The sequence below is a fragment of the Crinia signifera genome, chromosome 2 (assembly GCF_055691185.1).
Source record: "Crinia signifera chromosome 2, ASM5569118v1, whole genome shotgun sequence".
Classification (NCBI taxonomy): domain Eukaryota; kingdom Metazoa; phylum Chordata; class Amphibia; order Anura; family Myobatrachidae; genus Crinia; species Crinia signifera.
The window spans coordinates 267,589,139-267,614,838 of NC_139218.1; the positions used below are offsets into that span (position 1 = coordinate 267,589,139).

Genomic DNA, 25,700 nt, shown 5'->3' on the forward strand with positions numbered 1-25,700 from the left:
TGATACAAATGCATGTATGACTTTTGGCAGATCTTCAGAGGGAATTAAGTGTTAGATTCTGGCTATGTTCCTCAGATGAAAGAATGAGGATTTGATTGCGGCTGATATCTGATGTTTAATTGTCAAGTGTTAAGTGTTGCCTATTTTTTATACTTATATTTGTCTACATATTTATTTTTGTAAGGGGATTTTACCATTGTACAGGTTGAGTATGTCGTATCCAAATATACAGTATGTACATTAGCAGTGTGATATTAAAGATATGCTCTAAGACAGGTACATTTTTCCCAATCCATTATTTGAAGTTGAGAAATTACTCACTCCCCATTGTTTCTGTTTTACTGTGACTCCTCACTTGTCCTGATGCATCACATATTAAGTGCAATACAGTATATTATATTAGCAAACCTACAGTATAAGATCTTATAACATATGAAGTGCAGCACAAAATGGTTGCGCAGATGCAAGATAAGTAAGTTAAGCATGCCCCTTTGAGATTTGACTATCTCTTGGCATTACAGGGATCTTGAAATGCATAATTTAGAATATTGAAATTCTGCATCTTCAGCTGATCATTGTCACAATATTTCTACAGGAGCAGTTTTGAAACAAAAAGGTTGTACCTACTGTATATTAAGAAATAGATGCAAAAGTGTCCCATCTCATATGCAAATGCAATATAAACTTGGACTTGTAGTTCACCTGTAAATAGAATGTTTAAAGAAAAACACAGACACAGAAAAACTTTGTTACACATAAACTAAATTGACACCATTATACATACCAATCCAGGCTCCAGCGGTGACTCTGCACAGCACTGAGGTCATGGGTTCAATTCCCACCATGGCCCTAACTGTGCAGAGTTTGTATATTCTCCCCATACTTGCGTGGGTATCCTCCAGGTACTCTGGTTTCCTCCAACATTCCAAAAATATACTGGTAGGTACAAAATGAACCCTAGAATGGATGAGTTTGCCTGTACATATGGTAGGGAATAAAGATTTTAAGATCCACTGGGGCAGGGACTGATGTGAATCTTCAAATATTCTCTCTGTAAAACACTGCAGAACATGTGTGTGCTATATAAGAAACTGTTAATAAATAAATAATAGTGGACATCAATCACAAGTGGTTTGTACAAAACTGAACTCAAAACACAACATAAAAACAATAAGAAGACAATACTATATGTGCAACATCTTTGAAACCTGTTATTTTTGAATCAACGTTCTTGAGTTTATTGTTCTAAACATTAGATGTATTTGGTTATTACAGCATAATGCTATTTAATGCATTTAACTGTTAATATATTGGCTAATCTTTCGCATAATTATATGCTCTAATGCAGCCCAATCATGTTCCCAGCATAGGGGATGCAAAACAGTTTTTCAGACCAATTCATGTTTAAAATAAAGTACCACAATTAAAGACAATAAACAGAAGTGTTTAAAATGCCATACCTAAATAACAGAGCATAATGCATTGTTTACTGAACTTACTGTAGAATATTGTAAAGAGTTGGACATTAGAAGACACAGAGGTGCACTATTCTATTATGGGTATACAAAAGAGATTTACTACTGATATTTTGCCCCAAGTTTTTTTCTTGGTCACTTCAATTACAGAGCAACCCCCCCCCCCCCCCCCAAAAAAAAAAAAAAAAAAAAAAAAAACACTTTCTGGTGAAAACACATAATATTCACAATTGTGACCATGAAAACGGGTCAGTTATCAGGGATTTTTTTCTCCCCAGCCAAAGTCAGTAACTTCGCACCAGGACAATCTCGTACTCATTTTTCCTATGCTAAAGTATATTAATGAACCACTCTAAGACATCCTGACATATTTTTAACTAGATCAGAGCTTCTTTATACATTTCATTATTTTCATCAATAAAGCGAAACTTTAGGTGTCTTGCCAGAACAAAAGATATTGACTTAGAGCAAAACGCTTTTGCACTTTTCTTATTCAGGTCAAGTCACAACTTTTCCACACTAGCCAATTTTGAATATCTAATTTCAACTTTTTCACTCCGCCCTAATGGACAACTCTGTCCTAATGTTTATTCAAATAAGCAGTGAATACCACAAGGAGCAAATCTGTGCACTATTAGGATTCCAAGTAATATATTGGTAGAGGCCTGGTGATGCCACTTTAATTTCCTTTTCATAAGTAGCCTCTACTTTGTGGTCTTAACAAGAGCATACAGATAGGGCATGTCCCATATTTGCAGGGGATCACCCCGCCAGCGCCATCTCTATAGCGAGAAGGGGACGTGCACGCACGAGAGCCGCGCAAGTCCCCTTCCGACGGGGCTCCCAGCACTTCCCCCAGGTCACCGCCGGTGGACACCTGGGGTCCCCGCCACCTGCCCGCACCCCCCCTAACCCTCTCCATCTCCCTGAAGCGGAGACGGACAGGGTTCCCGTCGCCCCACCGACAGAGATTGAGACGCGCGTGCGCGAGAGACGCCCGCGCGTCTCAGTCAGATGGTGAGGCAGGCTGCTGGCGGATCGCCAGCGGTGACGTTCTGGCAATTCGCCAGCAAAGAAGAGGCCTGCCCCATCTGTACTTCTCCTTGGAGCTCTGAGCGGAGACACTGCAAGTAACTTCAGGGGAGGGAGCTGACCTGACTCTCCATGAGGACCTGCTTCCAACAGAGGAAAACACCTGTGATAAGGTGTTGGGGCTAGATGATGAGATGCCAGGAATCTAGCCTACCCCATCCAACAGGCCCAGAATTGCCAGTGCTTATAACACATTCTGCATGCTTTACTATGAATATGGCAGAAAAGCATCTTGCACCTTCTTGGAGGGTAGGCAAGTATGAACAAGAAGACTGTGGTAAACTCAAAGCAAAGGGGATGACTGACAATTGCAGAACTCCTTCAGCAATCACAATCCCTGAACCCACTTTTTTAATAGGTGATTACTAGTAGAAATGTCAGATCATTTCTATTTTTATAAAAAAAAAAAATTGAAAGATGTAGTCTTAAGTGATTTTAACACCTTTGGTTGACAATCTAAATGATTAAATACAAGTATGTAAATGTAATTGTTTCTTGGAGTTTTTAAAAGGTTCTGGCTTCCTCCTCCATTGTCCTTTTCTTTTGTCATGTAAAATGACTATTTTTAGCATTCTCTCCTTTGGCATGTTTAATACTTTAAATATTAACATACTATAATAAAAATAGAACTTTTACACAACTTGTGCATCATACATATAATAATTTTTAAGGTTAAATACAAGAAACTGTAATAATTTTACTGATTGTCCAAAGAAAAACATCTCTATTTGCACATTAATTTTAATTGTATGTTCTTTGCACTATTTGTAGTGCTGAATAAGACTACTGTAGGTAATAAATGTATAGTTCATCTTGTCTATTGACTTCCCAGTAGGGTTATATATTGGCTGATTGTTAATGGCTGACTTTTGTCAAGTGCATTACATATCATTTAATATACAACAAATTCATTGTTTTATCAAACCAAAAAAGTTTCCCTCTTGAAGTCTTTCTGTTGTTACTGGCAATTTGTGCGATTTCATGTGTGTTCCTCAACATTTGTCTTCTTGTTTCCATCCTCTATAATGTTTTCTTCTTGAAGTGACCAGTCTATTGGATAATGATTTCCCCTCTGTGCTATAAAAAATTGTATTTTATGAACATCAATAACACCAGAATTCATGTGCTTTTCACATTTAGCAGTCTTGTAGCTAAAGTCATTTTTTTGTATTTTACTGACCTCAGCCCAGTTATTTGTGCCTATTACTCAAATATAAACTAGAAAACAGAGAAAGCATTGTCAAATCCAGTCCATGAATCAGATTAGCCATGGCAAACCAGGAGGATGATAGAAAAAATACAAGTACACCATAAAAAAACAGCTAAACCTATCAAGGTCAATATGTGAACCTGAAGGCAAATAATTTTATGCAGCATGCAACCAACAATTCATAGCTCATAAATGAAGGATACAATCCCAAGACTTATTTGAACCAACCCTCCTACCTTCTTGAATGTATGACCATGTTTTTGTTGATTAAAAACAAATTCACACATTTTTTATAGTTTTTCCATTTATTTATAGTGCAACAAAAGATATTAAAAGTCTTTAATATATGTTTATCTCTGGAACATGGGTTGAAGCCTTTGATAAACCAAAATATTTATTTTGAATAATTTGATAATTATTAATATTTTACATCCAGTAGATAAACTCCAGTTCATTATATGACCTCTGATAATAATGGATTCCTACAGAATTGACATGGGTGTTTCTTAGCACAAGCGTGTTATTAATTGATTTCAGAATAAAAACATTTCAACTCTGTACTGTGTTATCGTGCCTGTGTTACGGATCTGGAATAAGGGTTTTATTTTTGTTGCCATGGTTACAAATCTTAACAGAAAGCAACAAAATAACCCCTAGAAAATTTTGAAAATTTGACGAAAAGTAGAGAAAGAATTTTTAAAATGTAACAAATAAAGTGCTAAAACCATTTAAAACCATTTCAAATATTGTTTGTAGATTAAAAAATAATTGGTATAATTCTATTGAATAAACTACTGTTCCATGTACAGTATGTACATTTTTTATGTATTTATTTTGAACATTCTGACTTTGAAGGTCTCCAGTGAAATTAATGAAAAATGCCGGCAATTGGGACAATGTGTAACTGCTCCAGGGAAATGAACAGGTCACATTTTCTATGCAAATTAACACCAATGTTTTACTGGAATCTAATGTATGGCTAAATATGTACAAATTATTTTAATCTGTCCTAATGAATGCCCCCAATGGCCTCTGCCAACATAGAATATTTTTTTTATTTATTCAAGTAGATACACACTAAAGCATCCTAACCTTTTTTAAATTCAGTTTTTGCATGAACATTTAAGGGCATAGCACAATGTGTAGTGATAATTAGCCTCTACTTCATATAAACATTTCAATACTAGACTTATACTCTATAACACTGTCAGCATCATAATTTCTAAACATTATATTAAGACAGTGGCAAACCATATGTAAGATCTGCTGGAATAAACATTGGATATCCAGTAGGGGGAGGGAGTTTCCAAATCTTGATTTTGTAGTAATACTAAATAGTTATTCAATTTTTTTTCCATTTCTCCCCATGATGGGATTTTTTATTATCTGATACACCTCTTACTGTACATATAAAAATATAATATTATTTATGCCATTTTTTATTATTTCTTATTAAATACTGTAAGCTGAATTTTTATAAAAAAAATAAAATAAAATATATCCTTGAAAAAGAAATGCATTGGTGACCAACCTGGAGCATCTATACCAAGCCGGCCTGCTCCTTGCAATCATCTGCCAGCTACGTACCAGCTGTATTCCGATGGCTCCCAATGTCCGGCTGCGAACTTCACATCGAATCGGAATGTCCATTAAAAGGGTAAGACAGGGAAAGTGCTTGGCCAGGGACTATAATTTCTCCAAAAGGAGTGTAAACAAGATTCATTAGTAGGAGGAGAAAAATCTGGAAATGCCATTAAAAGAAACAAGACCCCCAATTAGGGAAGTATTTCTCTTTAAAAATCCTATCCATATCTATGCCCTGATACAGAGCGCCTAAACACTGAGGTTCACCCACATATATACCACATTTCGCTTTAGGAGTTTTTAGGGTAAAAACTCCAGAATACTCAGAAGGGCGACCTATAAATCATTATAGCGCTACGTTAACCTTTACCCCATAACCTTGCACAAGATTCATTAGTAGACCAAAATTTTCCTACAGGTGTCACTAACTTATTTTATTTATCATCCATTACTCCATTTAGCGCACATATATTTATATGTTTTTTAAACACCTTCTCCAAAAAAAGCTGCTCATATCATGTTAGCTTGAAACACACATACTCTATATATCTATATTCATTTAATTGTATATCAGTCTTGTTTTAATGTTTTTATGCAGAGAATTAAAGTTTTTAAAGTATGTTTTATAGTTACTTTGTTCATTTGAAAAATCACTGCAAATACTGTATACAGTGCATCCAACAAATTGTAACACTCTTAAGCCCCTTTCACATTGCAGTTTTAACACGGCATATTGCCAATTTTTAACTGCTTTAAAACGGTACCACCTGCAATATGAAAGCTCCACAATCAATTTAACGGTTACAAAATACTGGTATTTTGAAACGTGTTAAAAGCAGGATCCTACACGTTTCTGAGCCGTTTTCCCTGCAGTCTGAACAGCTCAGAAACGGTATTTGCTACAAATGATAACCACAGTTGCCCACAAGCAGGAAAAAAAACATTTAAAAGGACATTGTATGGCTTTCTATGGGTGAAACGGGTTGAATTGAAAAGGTACAAAAACGGTATTTAAACTGCAATATACCTTTACAACATGCAATATGAAAGGGGTTTAACTGGCTTTTGACCCGTTTTAAGACACGTTTAGAAAAACGGGTTGAAAGCAGGTTTTTGCAATGTGAAACCAGCTTAAGTCAGTTGAACTTAAAACTGGTAAATGGAATACTGTAATATAATTTCCTCCTACCATCATTTAAACTTTCACATTTTTATCAATGTTAGATACTTGCATTCTCATGCTTGGTGGTAGACTGCCACTCTATATCCTAAAAGTAGCATAGCAGGACAAATCCAATGAGTTAATGATGGTAATTTTGCTACAGTTTTATAATGGTGGCTCCAGCTCCCATTGTTTAAACCCACTGTTCAAGCATTTTACAGCATGGACATGGCTAGGATGTCTTAATTAAATCATCTGTCTTCCTGGCTGCCCATTTTAGTCCAGATGTGGGTAGCACTGGGAAACTAGAAAACTGTCTTTGGAGTCTGGGAGAGCACCTCAAAATGTGGGGCTCTATCAGACCTTGCATGAGAATTGTTATAAAAACTCACTAAGGGACATTGTTTGATTACCAACACATTGACTGGACTGAATATCAAAGCAGACTTATAGGTCTGGGAGACTGTAGTCTGTCCACTGTGCACCCTGCACCCATAAACTATACTTATCTGGCTGCAGGTGGGTGCAATATTTACAGGGCAAAGGTTCAAGCACCATTTTTCCAAAAATGTGTGTGCATGTCAGCCAGGCAAGTGGTTAATATCAGTAGTGGGTGTCAGAAAAATGTCAGTAAATGATGAACAAATTCAAATAATTCTACCTAAATGGATTGTGGATCCAGTCAATAGGTTGATATCATATGGTCAACATGCACAAGGTCAACATAGGCAAACACAAGCAAAAGTTTGACATGGCATTGGCTGACAAATGAAAAGGTTTACATGGTTCAGTAGAGTGCAGCTGTAGCAGAGAAAGACACCTGGTATGAAGCCATACAATGGGACATGGTACACTGATTGCGAGTTGACATTAGCAAAAATACTAATTCAACCTATTCATGCATCAACCTTTTCCTTCTGTTGACTTTTTTACCAGGTTGAAATTGTGTATGTTGACCTTTTGGGGTCAATCTACACAACTTGACCTAATTTATCTTGAACATATGATCCAGACCCAACAGATACACATTAAAAAACACCACATGTTTTTTCAATGGGTCTAATTGTACCACATATTTTTGACATTCATGAATTCTAGAAATAAAATTAAAATCTTTACTCATTTCCTAAATCAATTAAGGAATTTTGAAGTAATTGTTTTCATCTTAAGTAAAATGTATACTTTGGATTAACAAAGTCTTTCTAAAAAGTCTTGCTAAACATTAAAAACACTTTCTTCTAGTACAGTATATTAATGAGGTCTATTTTTTTTATTACATCACACCGCCCCTCTGGAAACCCCCTTCTGAAAATCCTGCGTTTGCCCCTGGTATTGGCACATACTGTGCCCCAGTGGGCAGGGCCGTCACAAACCCTGTGAGCGCCCGAGGCAACCTACCGACGCTCGCTCCCCCCTACCGCTCCTCTCTGCTGGTGGGGTTTCAGCGGGCACTATCACCACGCTTCAGGGAAGGGGGGAGCGGATGCACCCCACAGGATTGCCGCTGATGAACAGCACATGGGGGGGTGGGAATCACGGACGGGAGTCAGGCGCGGGGAGGGGGGCTCATGGACTCACCTGCTGCGGGCTGGTTTCACAGCCACCTGCTGCTGGGTGCCGGGCGGGCTCAGGACAACTGAGACAGGCAGCAGCAGAAGACAGGGGAGAGACGGTCATCTAGTGTTATGACCGGCACCGCACCTCCTCCGCCACTTAAAGTGAGTGGTTAACGGCACATGGGGAGTCACCAAATTGTAGGACTATTCCGGGGGAGATGTGGGTTGAATAGTGGAGAGAGAGCTGAGCTGTACTATTGATTGGCAGCATGCGGTGCAACCCTCCATTGGGCAGCGCCCTAGGCAAATGCCTAAGGCTTCCTAATGGTAGCTCCGGCCCTGCCAGTGGGTGTGTGCAATGGGGTATGGTTTTGAGATTGACACTGAGGGCCTTATTCTAGTTCACTCTTTCTGACAAAATCCTTCTTAGATGGTCAAAACCATGTGCACTGTAGGTGGGGCAGATGTAAAATGTGCAGAGAGAATTAGATTTGGGTGAGTTATTTTGTTTCTGTGCAGGGTAAATACTGGCTGCTTTATTTTTACACTGCAATATAGATCTCACTTTGAAGTAAAACCCCACCCAAATCTAATTCTCTCTGCACAAGTAACATCTGCCCCACCTGCAGTGCATATGGTTTTGTCCATCTAAGAAGGAATTTGTCAGAAAGAGTGAACTAGAATAACTCCCTGAATGCTTACAGATCAATTATGTACATTAATTCTTAATTGATCTTTGTTTTGCAGTATTTACAGGGGAAAAAATCTGCTATGAAATAATTCATAATGGACAGTTTTTAGTAGTATGACAGGTCAAAAGTATGGGTATTATTATGTTGTTGGCCAGAAAAACTGTTTCTTCATTTGCAGAATTACTGTTCTAACTAGAAATGATTATAGTGTGAGACGTAAAAACATCACTTCAAAGTTAAGCTAAATAGCACTTTTGGGTCAAGCTTCATTTTCTGTTAAATGTTACAGACAATGAAAAAAATATTACTGCACCACAATGAAAAAATTGTTACTGCACAACTCATACAGTTTGTGGTTTCATTAGTTAAAATACATTTGAAGTTTTGACTCTTATAAAGTATGCCTCAAAGCTGCTGAAGCTATTGATTGAAACTATAGATCTGTCCCAACTGTAGTGATTGATGGAATCGGTGGTGTAGCAGGGGTAATAGAGACAGATGATTTAGGGTTAGAGCTTGCAGGTTTTATATAATTCTTGCTCATAAAGATTACAAGACAGCAGAGAAAATACAAGTCCAGCCAACAACCATACATAAATGGTGTGTATCAGTTGGATCCCAAAGCTGAAGCCTTCTTCAGCTTTGGGATCCAACTGATACACACCATTTATATATGGTTGTTGGCTGGACTAAATGCCATACATTTTGAGCTCATTTGAGCTAATTATCTTCATAGAAGCACTCTATTCCATGGCTATTTGCTCCTGATTTGTGAGATTCTGGATTACTGGTTTGGTATTTACTCCAGATTTGTGAGATTCAGGATTACTGGTTTGGTATACAACCTATTCAATATTTGAGTATCGGTTTGCTTTCGCCCCTGAGGAAGTCGTACTGACGAAACGCGTTGGTCTCTACATCCTAACCGACTAAACTCCTACTAACAAACAATCAAAGAACAGTACTAACAGCGACTAACAATCTGTCAAAGGAGTTTTCATGTGCAAAAATTGAAGTCTCTACATAGAACCAAAACTGTATATTCTTGTAATACACATATATGTGTTTTTATGTCATTTTTAATGTATTTTTATGTTATCTAAATTTAACCTATATATTGAGTATTGTCAAAATAAATACATCATTATATAGCGCCCTCTGAAACCTTCTTTTCTTTTCATACCTAGTTACAGATTCTACCTAACAGAGGATCCTTTAGAGGTGCTGCTCCTTTTATCTTTGTGCGCAGGTTGGGGAACCCATATATATATATATATATATATATATATATATGTGTGTGTATATATATATATATAGATATCTATATAGATATATAGATTTCTATATATATATATATATATATATATGATCCAGATGTAAACTAGCCAGAATTTACTTTTTTGCAATTTATTGGAATAGTTTCAGGAGTATCATAACGTTGCTGTGAAAAGCTTTAAGACATGGTACAAGGCAATAGCTTTTAAATTCTTGATTGTGTGTCGATCAATGATTATAAAATTGGAACAAGTAGAAAAAATAGAACCCAGCTGACTGGATGGCAATTTAGTCTTCTTTCTTTTATAAATGGCTTATTATGTAAGATTTGCTATAGGGTGAATTAAACCACTTTCCAATGCCTTCAGTGTTTGAAAGTCCATTTTATAATTATAAATACTGTAAGTCAAGGGATGCAGCTAATTCGAGTCAGAGTTGAATGCATTACAGGAAAAACTAAACAACATCACTTTCTAAGGTTTAATTACATTTTGTTGAACTCTTGAAAAATGTGAAACCAATTTATCAAATATTATTAAACACATCAAGTAGAATTACAATTTCTTCAAAAGACTTTGAAAACCTCCAATACTGTATATCTTGTAATGGAGTATAGATTTATAAAAGGCTCATAATCCATATATTACATGTGTAACATATGCTCATTAGATTGTGTAACTACGATCTGAACATTTTCCTTTCCAGTGAAAAGTTTTTTGAAAAATAAAAAGGTTATAATATACAGTATGTACTATAGTTAATGCAGGTTGTTTCTTTATGTAAATCTTAGCTAATGTAGGCTTTTTTACAATATGGAATGCATTATGCCGAATACTCTGGATAGTTATAGTTACACGTTTTCCATAATTTGGAGCACAAAAATATAACAAATTAAATCTTTTGGGATGAACACTGCACTAATGAAAGAAAACAGGTGCGTTTGACTGGAGGAATCAATACTTAGGGGGGTAGTCAATCTCCCACAGCCATTCCCGACAGGGGATATGGCTGCGGGGCCCAATTCAATGTTGTCTTCCTTGAAAGCATTGAACAGGGGATCTCAACAGAATGATCCCTACTTCACAAGCAGTCGGGTTTGTTCTGCCAAGAACAGCCGGGAATTGATGAGCCGCAGCTCGATGATTCCCGGCCGATTATCGTGGCCACTCCCCCTTCTCGACCTGTGGCAGATGGGACATTGAATCCCGCCTGCAAAATCTTGGTTAAGCAGACTGAGAATGGGACAGGGTCACGTGACCCAACATTGAATTTCCCCCTTAGACTTGCACTTATTAATAAAATATATACTGTAGATTGTTTTCCTAAATTAAACAATAAAAAATGCATATAAAATGATATATATGTATGTGACATCCGGTTGTATCTCAAATACATAATAAATATATAAACCAGAATCTTTGCAGGTGGGGCAGATTTTCTGGCTTCTGCTTCATTATTACACTGGACATCCCGAGTAATGTGATGGTTAATCAGATGCCCAATGCTCTTGTAGATGATCCAGTGGTGTGTCTAGGATGCAGGAGCAGATCAGAGAGGCATGAGGCAGCTGGCTTCACCTGTGACTTTTGCATATTTTTACACAGCAACGGTGTCAAAGCCTCTGAATTACCCCCATGTTAATTACTCTTATACCTTAAGCCCACAAGTTGTATCACATTCATGGAGTATTTGCCATTTTGGCCTATAGAAATTACCTCTGATAAATGCAGCAGATATGCCGTCTCTCGCAAAGATCACAACATATATTCATAAGTAATAAAATAATTCTCTTTTAATTGATGTTATTTAATTAATTGTTCATAATTACTATATGTATAACCATTTGAGATGGTTTTGAATTTTTATTTAACAATGTCAGTAGAATTTGATGTAACTTTAAATATACAGTTACAGTACATCTACTCAAAATCATGTTGAAAAATTATTGGGATAGGAAAATGTAATACAGTATGCTTGACAGATTTCAGTAAGTGACGAACTATGTGAAATATTATGAATAGAGAGATATTTTATTAATACATCTTTACAATCTGTGTTTCTCCAATAGCCCAAGGGTATTCTGTCCATGTTCTTAATCCTTAAAGTAGCTAATTAGAATATAAGTATTGGGATAAAAAGCTCCCTGGACATCAAACATAAGTGCTAATGCTCTTCATCTCTGTCATGTCTTATTAGCAATTAGCATTGTATTTTAACAGATTTCACTTGTCTTGTTTCTGGACTTCTTTTCTGTTTTTCATTATCTTTATAGATTTTCTGTCTTATTCAGATGTTTTCAGAAGATATTTCTATGGTAATTTTGTGCAGCATTGTCTCAGAGTTCAACCAAACAGCAATGTTTAAAATTATTTTGTATATATATATATATATAGCGGTGCAGGAGGTTAGCACTCCAGTGAGCCCAAATCAGATGTACAGATTTGTAGGAGAACTGCATAAAAATCCGGTGCCTTCCAAATGGGGAACAGAGTCCTTGGTATATAATCCATGCGGAGGGGGCGGCGGCACTCAGAAAATGAAGAGACGAACAACGGGGTTTGATACCAACGTTTCAAAACCGTAAAGGTTTTTTTATCAAGGTGCAGTGAGAAATATATATATATAAATATAGCAAACTGGATAATGGCAGCACACGCTAAATAAGAATCAGGAATACACGTTCTTGTAGTCTACAAGAACGTGTATTCCTGATTCTTATTGAGCGTGTGCTGCCATTATCCAGTTTGCTATTTGTTGCCCCCGGCATGGGGAGCTATTGGCCGGCACCGCATTCTACATTATTCGAGGAGTGCTGCTTCACACCGACTTCTATATATAAATATATATATATATATATAAAACCAGTGGGAAGGAGGCGGCACTCTCACAGACTTATTCAGTAATTAAAAGTCCTTTATTGTAGCGGTCCTACGCCGTTACGGAGTTACCTCCGTCATCAGGGACACAATTGCATACATAAAACACAGGCAATAAATACCAATACACATACATTAAACACACTCCCCATGTCCCTCCCGATTGGCTGCACACTCACCATCCCCCGTCCTTATCCCGCTGCACACCTGTTCCCCTCCGCACAGATCAGACCACAAACGGTATACCACAGTGCGGGGAGCATGTCACTGTCACTGACCTGCTCTTCCGCACCACGTGACCGGGCAGTCTCCATCATAGCATTGGACGGTGCAGGTGCGCGTCATCAACACGGGCCGGAAAGGATCAGCCAACAGCCAAGTCGGTTTCTATGGAAACATCCTAAAACATTAGATACAGATAAAACAATGTGAAACATTGATCAGAAATATAAAATATAAAAATTGAAAAGAACGCATCCACATGAATATATTCAATCTACAAGAACCCACAATCTTATAGGGTTTAGCATATCCTGCAATTATTTAAATTTTAATAAACCAGCTGGCCAACCAGAAGGTACATGGGGGGTGTGTTTAATGTATGTGTATTGGTATTTATTGCCTGTGTTTTATTTATGTATGCAATTGTGTCCCTGATGACAGAGGTAACTCCGTAACGGCGTAGGACCGCTACAATAAAGTACTTTTAATTACTGAATAAGTCTGTGAGAGTGCCGCCACCTTCCCACTGGTTACATTGGATCCTTGAGTTCCCTGGATGGCACCACAGCAAGCTATTTGATTCACAAGCAGAGTGCCGGGTAAAGCTGTTTTTGTATATATATATATATAGAATAGAATAGAATAGAATCAACTTTATTTACTAGGAATTTTTTGTGGATTTACAGTGCAGCATCAAGCAGGGATGAAGGGGGGGGGCAGGGGGAGAAGCCATTACATACATTACAATAAAACATTACATGTGGGGAACACATACCCACCGAGGTGCACAGCGCCTAGGCAGCCATCAGCGGCGCCACTGGTCGCCGAAACAGCCAGGTGGGTAACAATACAAGCAGAGACAGTACAGTTATCACACAGGGAACATATTTGGCTGAGCTGCACAGCTCCTAGGCAGCCATCAGCGGCGCCATCTTGATCATGCCGCTCAGAGGCAGCAGTAAAAATATTTGTATTTATGTAGCACTTTTCTTCCAAAGCTGGCACACCCTGCCAGCTTGTTGCTGGCGGGGTGTGCAACCAGCGAATGTACAGCATACAGGCTTTGCATACAGTGGGGACAGAGGTATATGATGATGATCATGGTAAAGAAACAGTAAAACAAAGAGTAATACATAGCTTTCCTAAGAGGCTGAGATAGATGGTATCTTGGGAAAAGCAAAAATAAAACATGGCAGTGTTTCGGTTTATGTCCAAATCCAGTCCAAACTCCAGTTCTAACTCATTGCTTGCTTTCGATGACTTGCTTCCGATGATGCCAGGCAAGCCTTGGCCAGGCTTCTCCAAATGTCCCATTTTAAAGGAAAGTTTGGGTCAGCTGGTACAGGGGGAGGGGTTGGTGTTTGCACACATTGCTCAGCTTATCTGATTAAAGGTGGGGGATGTTGTAGGCTCCCAGTAACAAAACACATTCCCATTGCAGACTGTTCTTTTAAATGAAAAGCATCAGGTTTTGGAAAATGGCATTCATGTACCTGTACAGAGGAGATGAGAGATGGTTTTAAAACTTCACTCCAGTTCTAAATGAATGCTTGCTTTCGATGACTTGCTTCCAATGATAGATAGATAGATACAGAAAAGACCACAATCTCACCCAACAAAAACAGCATTGGGGTGCCCAACAAAGAGAACATGCACAGTGCATGTGGCCAAAAATAGTGGTATGTAATACTGAGCACTCGCCAGTATCCCAAATCAGCCTTGTGATATTCAAAACAAAATAGTCATTTATTCAAAGCCATCAATGCCAACGAAAAATAAATGGTTAACATATGTCTGCCTGACGTTTCGGTCCCAAATCACGGACCATTATCAAGGAGCTTAGCCATCAGAAGTGAACAGCGGCTTGCTGTTCCTAACCACTAATAGGCATTCCTTGACGATGATTATACTTCACTTCTGATGGCTAAACTCCTTGATAATGGTCTGTGATTTGGGACCGAAACGTCGGGGCAGACATACGTTAACCCTTTATTTTTCATTGGATTTCATGGCTTTGAATAAATGACTATATTGTTTTGAATATCACAAGGGGCTGATTTGTGATACTGGTGAGTGCTCATTACTCCGTACTATTGTGTGCGGAAAACCTGGAATATATATATATACATATACAGTGAGTATACCTATTAAACAAATCCAATTAATGAATTCATTCAAGTTCTGATTGTGAAATAATATAGTTAACAAACATAATTATGTTACAGTTTTAAATTAAGATCAGTGGCAACAAAACAGGTATATCTGAGGCTTTTGTTGTATGCTAGCAGATAAGTATAGTTTCATCTGCAAATTAATTTGGTAAAGTTCAACAAACTTACTGTACAGTAACATGATTTGCTTCACTAAATTAACAATTTGGAAACAAAAGTTGGATTTCCAATCTTTTATTGACTGCTTAAAAAAAGGAGTTAGAAATATGTGTTAAGTTTATAAAACAGTTGTTTGAATTTTGTCTGCAAAGTGTCTTTTTACAAGTGTCAAAACATTAAAAGAAATCATAATTCAGAGTTCATATTAGCTTTATCTACATCATAAAAAGGATTGAGAAGTTATTGCTCTTTTCAGCATTTTAAGCACAGGTAATTATTACAGGTAAGGAAAGGCTGCAATATATATTTTATTAACATATGGTATGCTGTTCTTTCAGTATTTGCTAGTTACTGTAATACCTATTTTTTGAACTTTTGTAGGTTATTAGTTGTTTGATATCACTGATGACATGTGTTTGTTACATATACTGAATCAGTGCATCATAGGCAGCAGTGTTTTGTTCAAAGTGTTTTGTTACCAATGTAGTAAGATTAATATAGTATAATTGTGAGATATAGTATAGCAGGAAACCGAGAACACTGTACCTAATATCACTGCAACAGGAGGATAAAATCCATCACTCAAACATAAAATTCTTTCAGATTAATCATCGGGTGTGTTGTCACCCTGTGCACAAAATAGTACCCCCCCACACTCTCCAATAGTAAGCATGTCTGAAAAGATGTGTGAAGTCATGATAAGGGTTTATGGCCTTGTGACACTCCCCTGATTTTATAAATGAGTGCACTTTGTCTTACCTGCTGGCTCCCTCTCAGTGGCAGGAGCTGGGTGCTGCAGGAGAATGTCCAACTGCAGCACATGGCTTCCCGTCACTGCAGAGAACCCTCTTACCACTTAAATCCACAGTCTCCTCACCTGTATATCCTGCAACATCTCTACTTACTACCTGGGCAACTAAATTTGATGTCTCTTAAGTTCCAATTACCTCGTTGTGTCATGTTTGTTCACTAACTGTCTTCTCTGGTGTGCTCTTGCCATGTCTTATTTAGAATTGCTTTTGTATGTTATATGATTTGTTCTGCTAATTGTATCATTACTCTTATCTACTGTATGCTGATATGGGCTCACTGTTCATATGAATTTGTTGATTTGTATGATTTGTATGTGTTTTTAACACACAGTTGTTTATTTATTGTATAACTCATGATATATTCATATTTTTTTTGTAAATGTGTACTGTCAATCCTCCTATGTATGTCATTGTGGAGACTACATGGCAATTTATAAATTCAGACACACATCTTATGGACATCTCACTGAACTAAATTACTTACATTGGAAGCCACATCCTGACAGAGAATATGCACCTAGCATAGGGCTGGGGCTGGTTTCAATGGTTACATAGTAGAAAAGGCTGAATAAAGACTTGCGTCCATCTAGTTCAACCTAGGATTTTAATATCTTATCCATTGTTGTATAGTATGTTCTGAAATTATTAAAGACAGAATTTGATTCTTATTTGTACCTATCAATGTTTTATTGTGTCTGACTGTTCTGACCGTAAAGACATTTTTCCTTCTAAGGGAACAAAATATTTTTTCTACCAGTCTAAACTTGTGCCCTCATGTCCTAGAATCCTTTCTAGCAGTAAAAAAGGTTTGACAGTTCCTTATATTGGCCCCTGATATATTTGTACATGTTGTGCATGTCCCCCCTTAAACGTCTCTTCTCTAGTGTAAATAGTCCCAAAGTGCCAAATCTCTCCTCATACAGTAGCTTAAATACTCCATTCCCCTAATTAGCTTTGTTGCTCTTCTTTGGATTTTTTCTAATTCTATGATGTACTTTTTATATTGTGGGGCCCAGAATTGTACTCCATATTCAAGGTGAGGTCTTACCAATGCTTTGTACAGTGGCATAATTACTTTTAAGTCCCTAGTTTCCATACCCCTTTTAATTCATGCTAGACTTCTGTTGGCCTTTTTGTTGCTATATGACATTGAGCACTACACCCCAGTTTGTTATCTATTTGGACTCCTAAATCTTTTTCAAGTACTGAATTACCCAATGCCTTCCCACTTAGGTTATAACTAGCACACTGGTTATGTCTCCCAAGGTGCATGACCTTGCATTTATCCACATTGAACCTCATCTTCCACTTTTTTGCACACTCATCTAAAATTTTGAAGATCATTTTGAAGCGTGGCGACATCCTCTGTTGATTTAATAACTCTGCTCAATTTTGTGTCATCTGCAAAGATGGATACATTGCTGAGTAACCCCATCCCAATATCGTTAATAAATATGTTAAATAAAATGGGCTCTAGAACTGAACCCTGTGGCACTCCACTTAGTACTGGTATCAAATTTGATACGGCACTATTCACAACCACTCTTTGTTCTCTATTACAGAGCCAGTTCCCTACCCATCTACAGATATTTGCCCCTAATCCCAGGTCCTCCATTTTGTTTATCAACCTCTTGTCTGGTACTGTATCAATGGTGCAACCAATGGTGGCATTTAAAGATGTACCAAGCAATATACCAGCATCTATAGCTACTCAAAGTGGTTGTCTCAGGCCTTACATATTTAAACACATGCTTGTACTGCATGGCTGATACTAGCATTAACATAAAGTCACATATGTGACTACAGCAAAATATACTAACACGGCCTTATTAAAGGTTCTAGGTGTCCTAGGCTAATACACATGCAGCTCCCATTGTAATACTACTAAACACATGTGCATTTTATTAAGGGATAAAATACTGTAAATGAATAACACTTTTCCACACACACACACACACACACACACACACACACATATCTATATATATATATATATATATATATATATATATATATATACATACAGATGAAGCAGCTCCCATCGGAGCTGCTCCTGGTGATAGAATCGCCATCTGCCAGCCTGCGCCAAACACCATAGGGGGCTCACATGCCCTATTCTGATGGAGCGCACTGCCGCTCTTCGACATCTCCCTGCTGCTCCCTGCCACTCCGCAGTAGCAGCCGCACCTCCCCCTAACCATGCCCATCTCCGTGAAGCGGAAGTGGGCAGGGATTCCACTCCCTGCTGCTGTGTTACTGGGGCACGCAAGATTCTCGCCCATCCCAGTCACATGAAGCACCTCTCTGCTAGCCTGCGCCAGCTCAGGTGATCTGGCAATCCCCAGAGCTGGCTGAGAGGTGCTCCATCTGTAAATATGAATGTTGTGTCTGCTTGTTGCAAGGTGGCACAAAGAATTTTAATGAAGACATCAAAATTTTATTTTGAAATTCCAAAATGTAACTTGTACTTTATTTTATTTTGAACCAATCAATTTAAAGTTAAATAATAGAGAAAAGTAAAAAGAAAGAAAGGGTGGTTCCGTTGTTCCGCATGGGTGTATCACAGACATTACATTTAAAGGATACTAGAGGAAACCCCCTATAAATTCTGTCATACAATGATATGTATGTTAGGGTGTGCTATCACAGGCAACATACTGTAGTATATATCAAAAGGGAGGAAGATAAAAAGTTTTCTTTTACTGATGCATCAGTAATCAACGATCTTTTCTCTTCCTTTCCTTTGTCATAAATTAATAAATACATTTCCTTAAAATAGGAAATGCATCCCCCTCTTCCCCTGTAAATATCCTGTACTATCTGCGCCAAACAGTCAGATATTGGAGCAGTGAACGACATCTGCACTCTCTGTAATGCTTTGAAGTGGAAAGAAAAATCATGGGGATTACGCTAATCCTCAAGTAAAGTCTAGCTACATCCCATACAACTGGCACCGGAAACCTTACAATCAAAATCAAAGAGGGAACATCCACTACCTAAAGATTTTCTTTGTTAGATATGAGCATACAATTCTGCAATTCAGGTTACATCATTTGGTACAGGATATCTGGAGGAAACTGTATGCCTATGTATAAAATCCAGAGGCAAACATATAATCTTAGAGGATCATTGCAACCAGCATTTACTGATGCTGCCAAATTCCTTCAAATATACTTTACTGCTATTTATTTACAACAGCCTCAAACAGGAATATCCCAAAATTAAATGTACTTATAGGGGGTATTTAGTCTTTCCCCATATTTCCGATTTTCAGAAATAAGGGGGTTTCGCTTTTCAATCATTCATGTTTTAGATCCGGCTCTCTGAAAAGACGGGGGCAACTATGTTTTATAATTAGAAAGACATATGAGATTTAGAGATGATAATACATTTAGCAGCACATCCAGAGAGGGAAGGCTCAGCCAGCGGCATGCTGGGAGAAGGAGGAACTAAAAACTAGTCTCAGTCATGTAATCAATTGAGGGGCCTCATTCTTTTCTCATTCAGCCCACAGTGGGGCATACTGTATTACTGGTACCTGACTCAACTGGAGATCTGCATAATGGCACCATCTGTGGGCCCCTTCAATGCAGTATACCCCAATACACCACTGATAGTTCTGCCCCTGTGCATCAGGACTTTTGGAAAGTTAACCTTTGTGATGGATGGGCTACTTTATTATGACCATTGCTCATTATCTTTAGTAATGTAGTATTTTTTATAAACAAAAGTGTCATGTGTATTAAAAGTACGCTTAACATTATAATGGGAATCCCCAAATTCTCAATCATAAAAAAATGGAGACAACCATGAAGGGCTAACATAGCAAAACTCAGAGCAATACTCTCAGTGACATCACACAGGATGGGATGCCCTGGTGGAGGTACATGACATACTCACTGTCTGCTGCAACCCTTCCCCTGCTCTGTCTCATGGCACAAACACTGTATGGTGTTGTATCATCTCCCACAGTGCAGTGGGGTCTATTCTGCTGTTTTTAGCATCTCTAATATGCTCTAAAAAGCAGGCTAGTGGACTGAAGATGGTGTTCCCTACCACCCATCCTGAAGGGTGCTTAGTTATTACATCTTAAATGCAGCTCATGTGGTGGGTTCAGCTCAAGGCAAAGTGGAGCCTTGTTACTGGGCTTGTGAATATCCCACCTCGCCCCTCTTCACTATCTCCTCTACTGTGGAATCCACTTATTTTTCTTTCGTTTGCTCTACCTCTACTATCTTTGTATGCCTGTCACCCCACACTGATTACCTAAACCTCTAGACACTGTGTTTTGTCTTAAGTACAAAGCTAGAAAACTTATTGATTCACATTACATCTCCAGCCTACTTTTCTCACATACTTCATTCCACTCTCTTCACTCTGCCATTCTTCCTCCCTTATCAGCACTACCAAGACTCACATTCCAGAACTGGCATTCCCTCCTTTCCTCTATTAAACTTACATTTAACCCCAGCCCTCAAGCATTTCCTACAAATTCATTTTTCCATATTATTTTGCCACAATCCACCTACTTCTTCTATCTGTGCCCTCTTCTCCCCATTGTGTCTATCTAAATAATTCCCTTTTAGACTTGAAGCTCATATGATCAGGGTCCTCTCATCTTTGTCTTATTTTCAAACAGTACTAAAGCTAAATGCTCACTTTTTTATCTGTGTAAAATTATATACTGCCTCCCGCAACAAAGGCACAAAAGGACCAAAAGGGGGAAGAGCTGCAGAGGCATGTGGACATTGCCTTGTTAAGAGGGTGTGTGACCTAGCACCGCAACCTGCTTTCATCACTTGGAGGGTGCCCACCACTACCCGAGCAGTTGGGGAGCCCCCACCCCACCCCACACACCTCACTCCTTCCCTGCACTGGAGATTCATTTGTATGGCATCTCTTCACCACCAGCTGGATTTCAGTACAGAGCAGTCGTGATATTCAACTGTGAGACACTGCAGCCTGCGCAGGGGAGGGACAGTGGGACAGTCTCCAATTAGTGGAACAGTCCTACTGTAATCTGGACAATTGGGAGGTGGGGGACATGTAGAGCAGATTGAATGCATTTACAGTATTGTTATAGAAGCAGCAGAAACAATAATTAGAGTTTACAGAAAATATAAAATGCAGGGCCATCTAAATGTTTAGGCAAGGGCAGAAGTGGGATGAGGCCTCTGGAGCTTCTTTTGAAAGGAAGGTAAAGAATTCTGTCCAGCTGCCTTATTGTGAATTACACACTATCAGAGTTCACAGGCATTCTCTACCTGCTACGAGCCTGCAGCAGGACAATCGAATGCCAGCATGCTGATTGTTGATGTTTGGCTCTATGGTAGTACTGATGGAAGCTTGAGAAAAGAAGGTACAGGACCACAGGAGGGGTGAATTATTTTGTTTATTGTGTTCCTGTGAAAAGGATGGTGGGAGTGCAGTTTTAGAGGGTTTTTTTTGTGTGCAGAGGAGCTCCGATCATTGGCCACAGAGAAAAGGCGCTCCCAGCCGGCAGGAAGATGCAGTGAATACCCCGGCCTGGAGGATCCCCCTACCTCCTGCGAAAGATGGAGGATGCCTCACCATGGCCCTGAGACCAGAGACCACAGTGGGGAGAACATCCCAGTCTGCAGGAACCCCGGCCTCGACCTCCAGAAGCAGTGTCGCTGGGAGCCCATCCTACACAACCTCTTAGATAACACAGCAGCAGCCCTCACAGGAACAATCTCTAGGGGAGTAGGTAAGGCTGTTGCTTCAGGTGGTCATAGCGATGGGCCCGCCGCCAAGTTTCGGCCCTCAGCCTCACCTCTCCCCAAACACACTGGCTCACCCTACAGCCCGGCACCAATCAAGGCCCCTGGACACGCTGGCCGCCCCTCAGCTTCTCACACGATGAGGACTCATTAATACAACATGTTGATAAGAAAAATGGCCTGGTAGGTCCTGCTTCTGCTCTGGAAATAGCTATGACTAAGATGGCACCGCTGATGGCTGCCTAGGAGCTGTGCAGCTCAGCCAAATACGTTCCCCATCTTACATATATCTGTACTGTCACTGTTTTACTTGTTACTTATATGGCTATTGCTATGACCAAGTGACGCCGCTTATGGCTGCATGGGTGCTGTACTCAGCCAAAATATATTCCCTGTGTTTCCCCTGTCCTTGTCTACTACCCTTCCCAGGGTCATCTAGTGTATATCTGTATGTCTGTTATATATCTGTACTGCCACTGTTTACTTGTTACCTACCTGTTGCACAGCAATCCAAATCTACTTCCTAGTATACGCAAGTATACCTGGCAATTAAAGTTGCGTCTGGTTCTGATATAAGCAATTACTGTAAGTGTTGTACTGTGATAACTTATTGACTTTCAGATCTCATCCTCATCTTTTAATGCTGTGCCTTCATGTTGAACTTTGGCAGAAAAGCAATGTAATAAAAAAGCTTAACACAGAGCTCTGTAGTCCTCTCACATTCATGATTAATTTAAACCATGTATGAGGTAAAAATTGGCATTTGGTTTAAAGACATCCCGCTGTCAAGTGCCAGTTAAGCCAGACATATTTTCCCTATGAGACTAATATACAGAGTTTCATTAGGATTAGAAGAAAAGGAACTTTCTTAATATTCTATTTCTCAATAGAAACCAAGGTTCTAATACAGATATTCTGTATAGACATGTACATTTACTCTGAAAAAGTAATTGACATCCACTGATGCCCTTGTTTGACAGGTATATGGGGTCTTGATTACTGAACATAATAAATGGTCAATCCTAATATTTGTTAATGATATGAGTCATTGCCATGGCTTTCAACATTGGCAATGGCACTCAAGCTCGCACCCTTCACGGGCTGATATCAGCCCGTATTCACACAAAATTGCTTGGACCTCTATGTGTGTATGTGGCTGGTGGATAACTTGATTGGGGATGCGGTCATTATGTCGACACCATTAGGTCGACATGGGAAAAGGTCGACATGGTTCTAGGCCGAAAGGTCATTAGTTCAATAGGTCGTTAGTTCGACAGATCATTAGTTTAACAGTGTCTAGATCGACAGTCAAAAGATCGACATGGGATTTTTCACTGTTTTTTGAGCCGACATGTGCCAACAGGCGGTATTTCCTGCCCTACCATCCACTAGGGCATGGCGGGAGAATAAAATAGTGTGCCGAACATAGCGAGGCACCGTGCCTGATGCATTGCGAGCACAGCGATTGGTGCGAGGGGATGGGGTGCACTGTAAACTGTGTCCATGTCAACTGTGTTGACATTCAGGTAAAAAAACTGTGAAAAACCCCATATCGACCTTTTGACTGTGGACATAGAAATTGTCGAACTAATGACCTGTCGAACTAACGACCTGTCGAACAAATGATCTTTCAAGCTATAACTATGTCGACCTTTTCCCATGTCGACCTAGACCCATGTAAACCTAACGGTGTCGACCTATAGACTGTCGACCATCATGCTGTAGACCAAATGATCCCAACCCCTTGATTGATCCATAAGTCTCATATCAGGGCTTTTGCAGAAGCAAACTAACACAATCATTACTGTAGGCAAAACATATAGTTTAAGTGATAAGTTCATAAACCTACTGTATGTGTTTATGCTGCCAGCTTCCCAAAAATAGGTTTATTTTTAGGAATTATTTTGGAGCCATCTGACATCCTGTAAAAAATCCCAAATAATAGCTGTGGCGGTGTTGATTGGATAGCCCTAGGGTGTCATTTAGCCCTCTGGCTAATAGAATTCCCATGTTAATATGATCTGTATAGTGGTGGCTCAAGAGGTGAAGCAATCCAAAATTCAAATAGGGTGTCACATCAACTGTCACCCTGAACACTGCCAAATATAACTGGTAGGGACTTACTTGCAATTGGTGTGTCTCCCTATCATCTGGAGCCACAACTTCCAATGGAATTTAGGGATGTATACCTCAGAGAGAGGGTCCAGGGACAAAGATGAAGCTTTCTGCAGAGAAGATAATACAAATTGCTGCTCTCCTTCAATAAGTACTGTACTTCCAATTTTACAGTTGTACTTGCAAGGTGTGTGTGGCTGTGTACTGTGCTCAGGGCTTGCAGATAACTTCTTACTGGTACTCTGTAAATTAGTCACATAACACTGTAATACAGTTGATACTTAGGGGCTGATTCTGAGTTAGAAACAAAGAAAAAAAAGCAAGCGACTTTTTACCTTGAACAAACCATGTTGCAAACCTTCCCATATTTATATTTGCTATATCGGGATGCTTTCATGGCATAGCCGGGCACGCACCTAAAATGAGGTGTGGTCTATGCCATAGGGGCATGGAATCATGGGGATGCCGCGACCGCAGGCCATTCCTCCATTTTCCGGCACTACTGTTGCATGGCCAATGCTGTGGAAGCTGCTGGCCATGCCCCCAGCCCTCCTGCCTTTCTGAATAATATTCTTATACTACAATTTAGATTTGAGTTTGAACACACGCCTCTTACTTGTAATTTTATTTGTACATTTACTGCCCACCTGCAGTGCTACGTGGTTTTGCCAGGGTGTAAAGTTACATACCTTTTTGGTAATGCTCACAAGTCAGCCCTTTAGGGGTTTATTTACTAAGATGAGAGTTCTATTGAAGATGGGATGTTTCCCATAGCAACCAATCAGAATCTACTTCATATTTATTTAGCACATTCTAGAAGATAATAGGTAGAATTTGATTGGTTGCTATGCGCAACATCCCATCTTCAACAGAACTCCCATCTTAGTAAATGTACCCCTTAGTTTGTAGTTTCCATATGAAGCTAAGTACACATACACATGACAGTACTTACAATACTAACTGCAAAATACAAATTTCCATTGAGATTTCAGGATTGGATGCAAACTAACATTGGAAACCAAGCACACACAAGTGCAACAAATAAATTAGTGGTTATTTACAATTTACAGCTTAATAAAAATCAGCATAGAACCATTGTCTAAAAATGGTTGATTAGTATTAATATTTAAATTTTGTATGAGGTTTCTATTACATAACCTATTACTTCACTTATACACAACAATGGTCATCGGGAGAGCCACGGGTAATAAAGGGAATATGACTACACTTCCTATTGGTAATATATTGTTAATATTATGCAAGGATACAGGAAGCTTGAGGCACATTTGTCCCAATTAGTAGCCAATCTGGACCCCACAAAGAAGTCAGGGTCTGTGTAATTAGTAACCTGCCACACCCCTCTCATCAGCACAATGTGAATTGTCTCATCAAAAGGCGTTATCTAGAGCAGTATACCTCAACCTCGGTACTCGACACACCCCCAACAGATAACATTTTTAGGTCACCCAGCCGGTGCACTCATTATTCACTGACACATTTTAAAAGATACACAGGTGGACCTCATTATTTCACTTGTGATTCTATGTGGAGACATGGA

At 39.0% G+C, this 25,700-nt stretch overlaps 1 protein-coding gene across 3 annotated transcripts in view; it reads left to right on the forward strand.

Annotated features, from left to right (window-relative positions):
- Positions 1-25,700, forward strand: part of LOC146057392 (gamma-aminobutyric acid receptor subunit gamma-3) — a 487,036-nt gene that overhangs the window by 348,080 nt on the left and 113,256 nt on the right. The gene's annotated exons all lie outside the window — the stretch shown is intronic.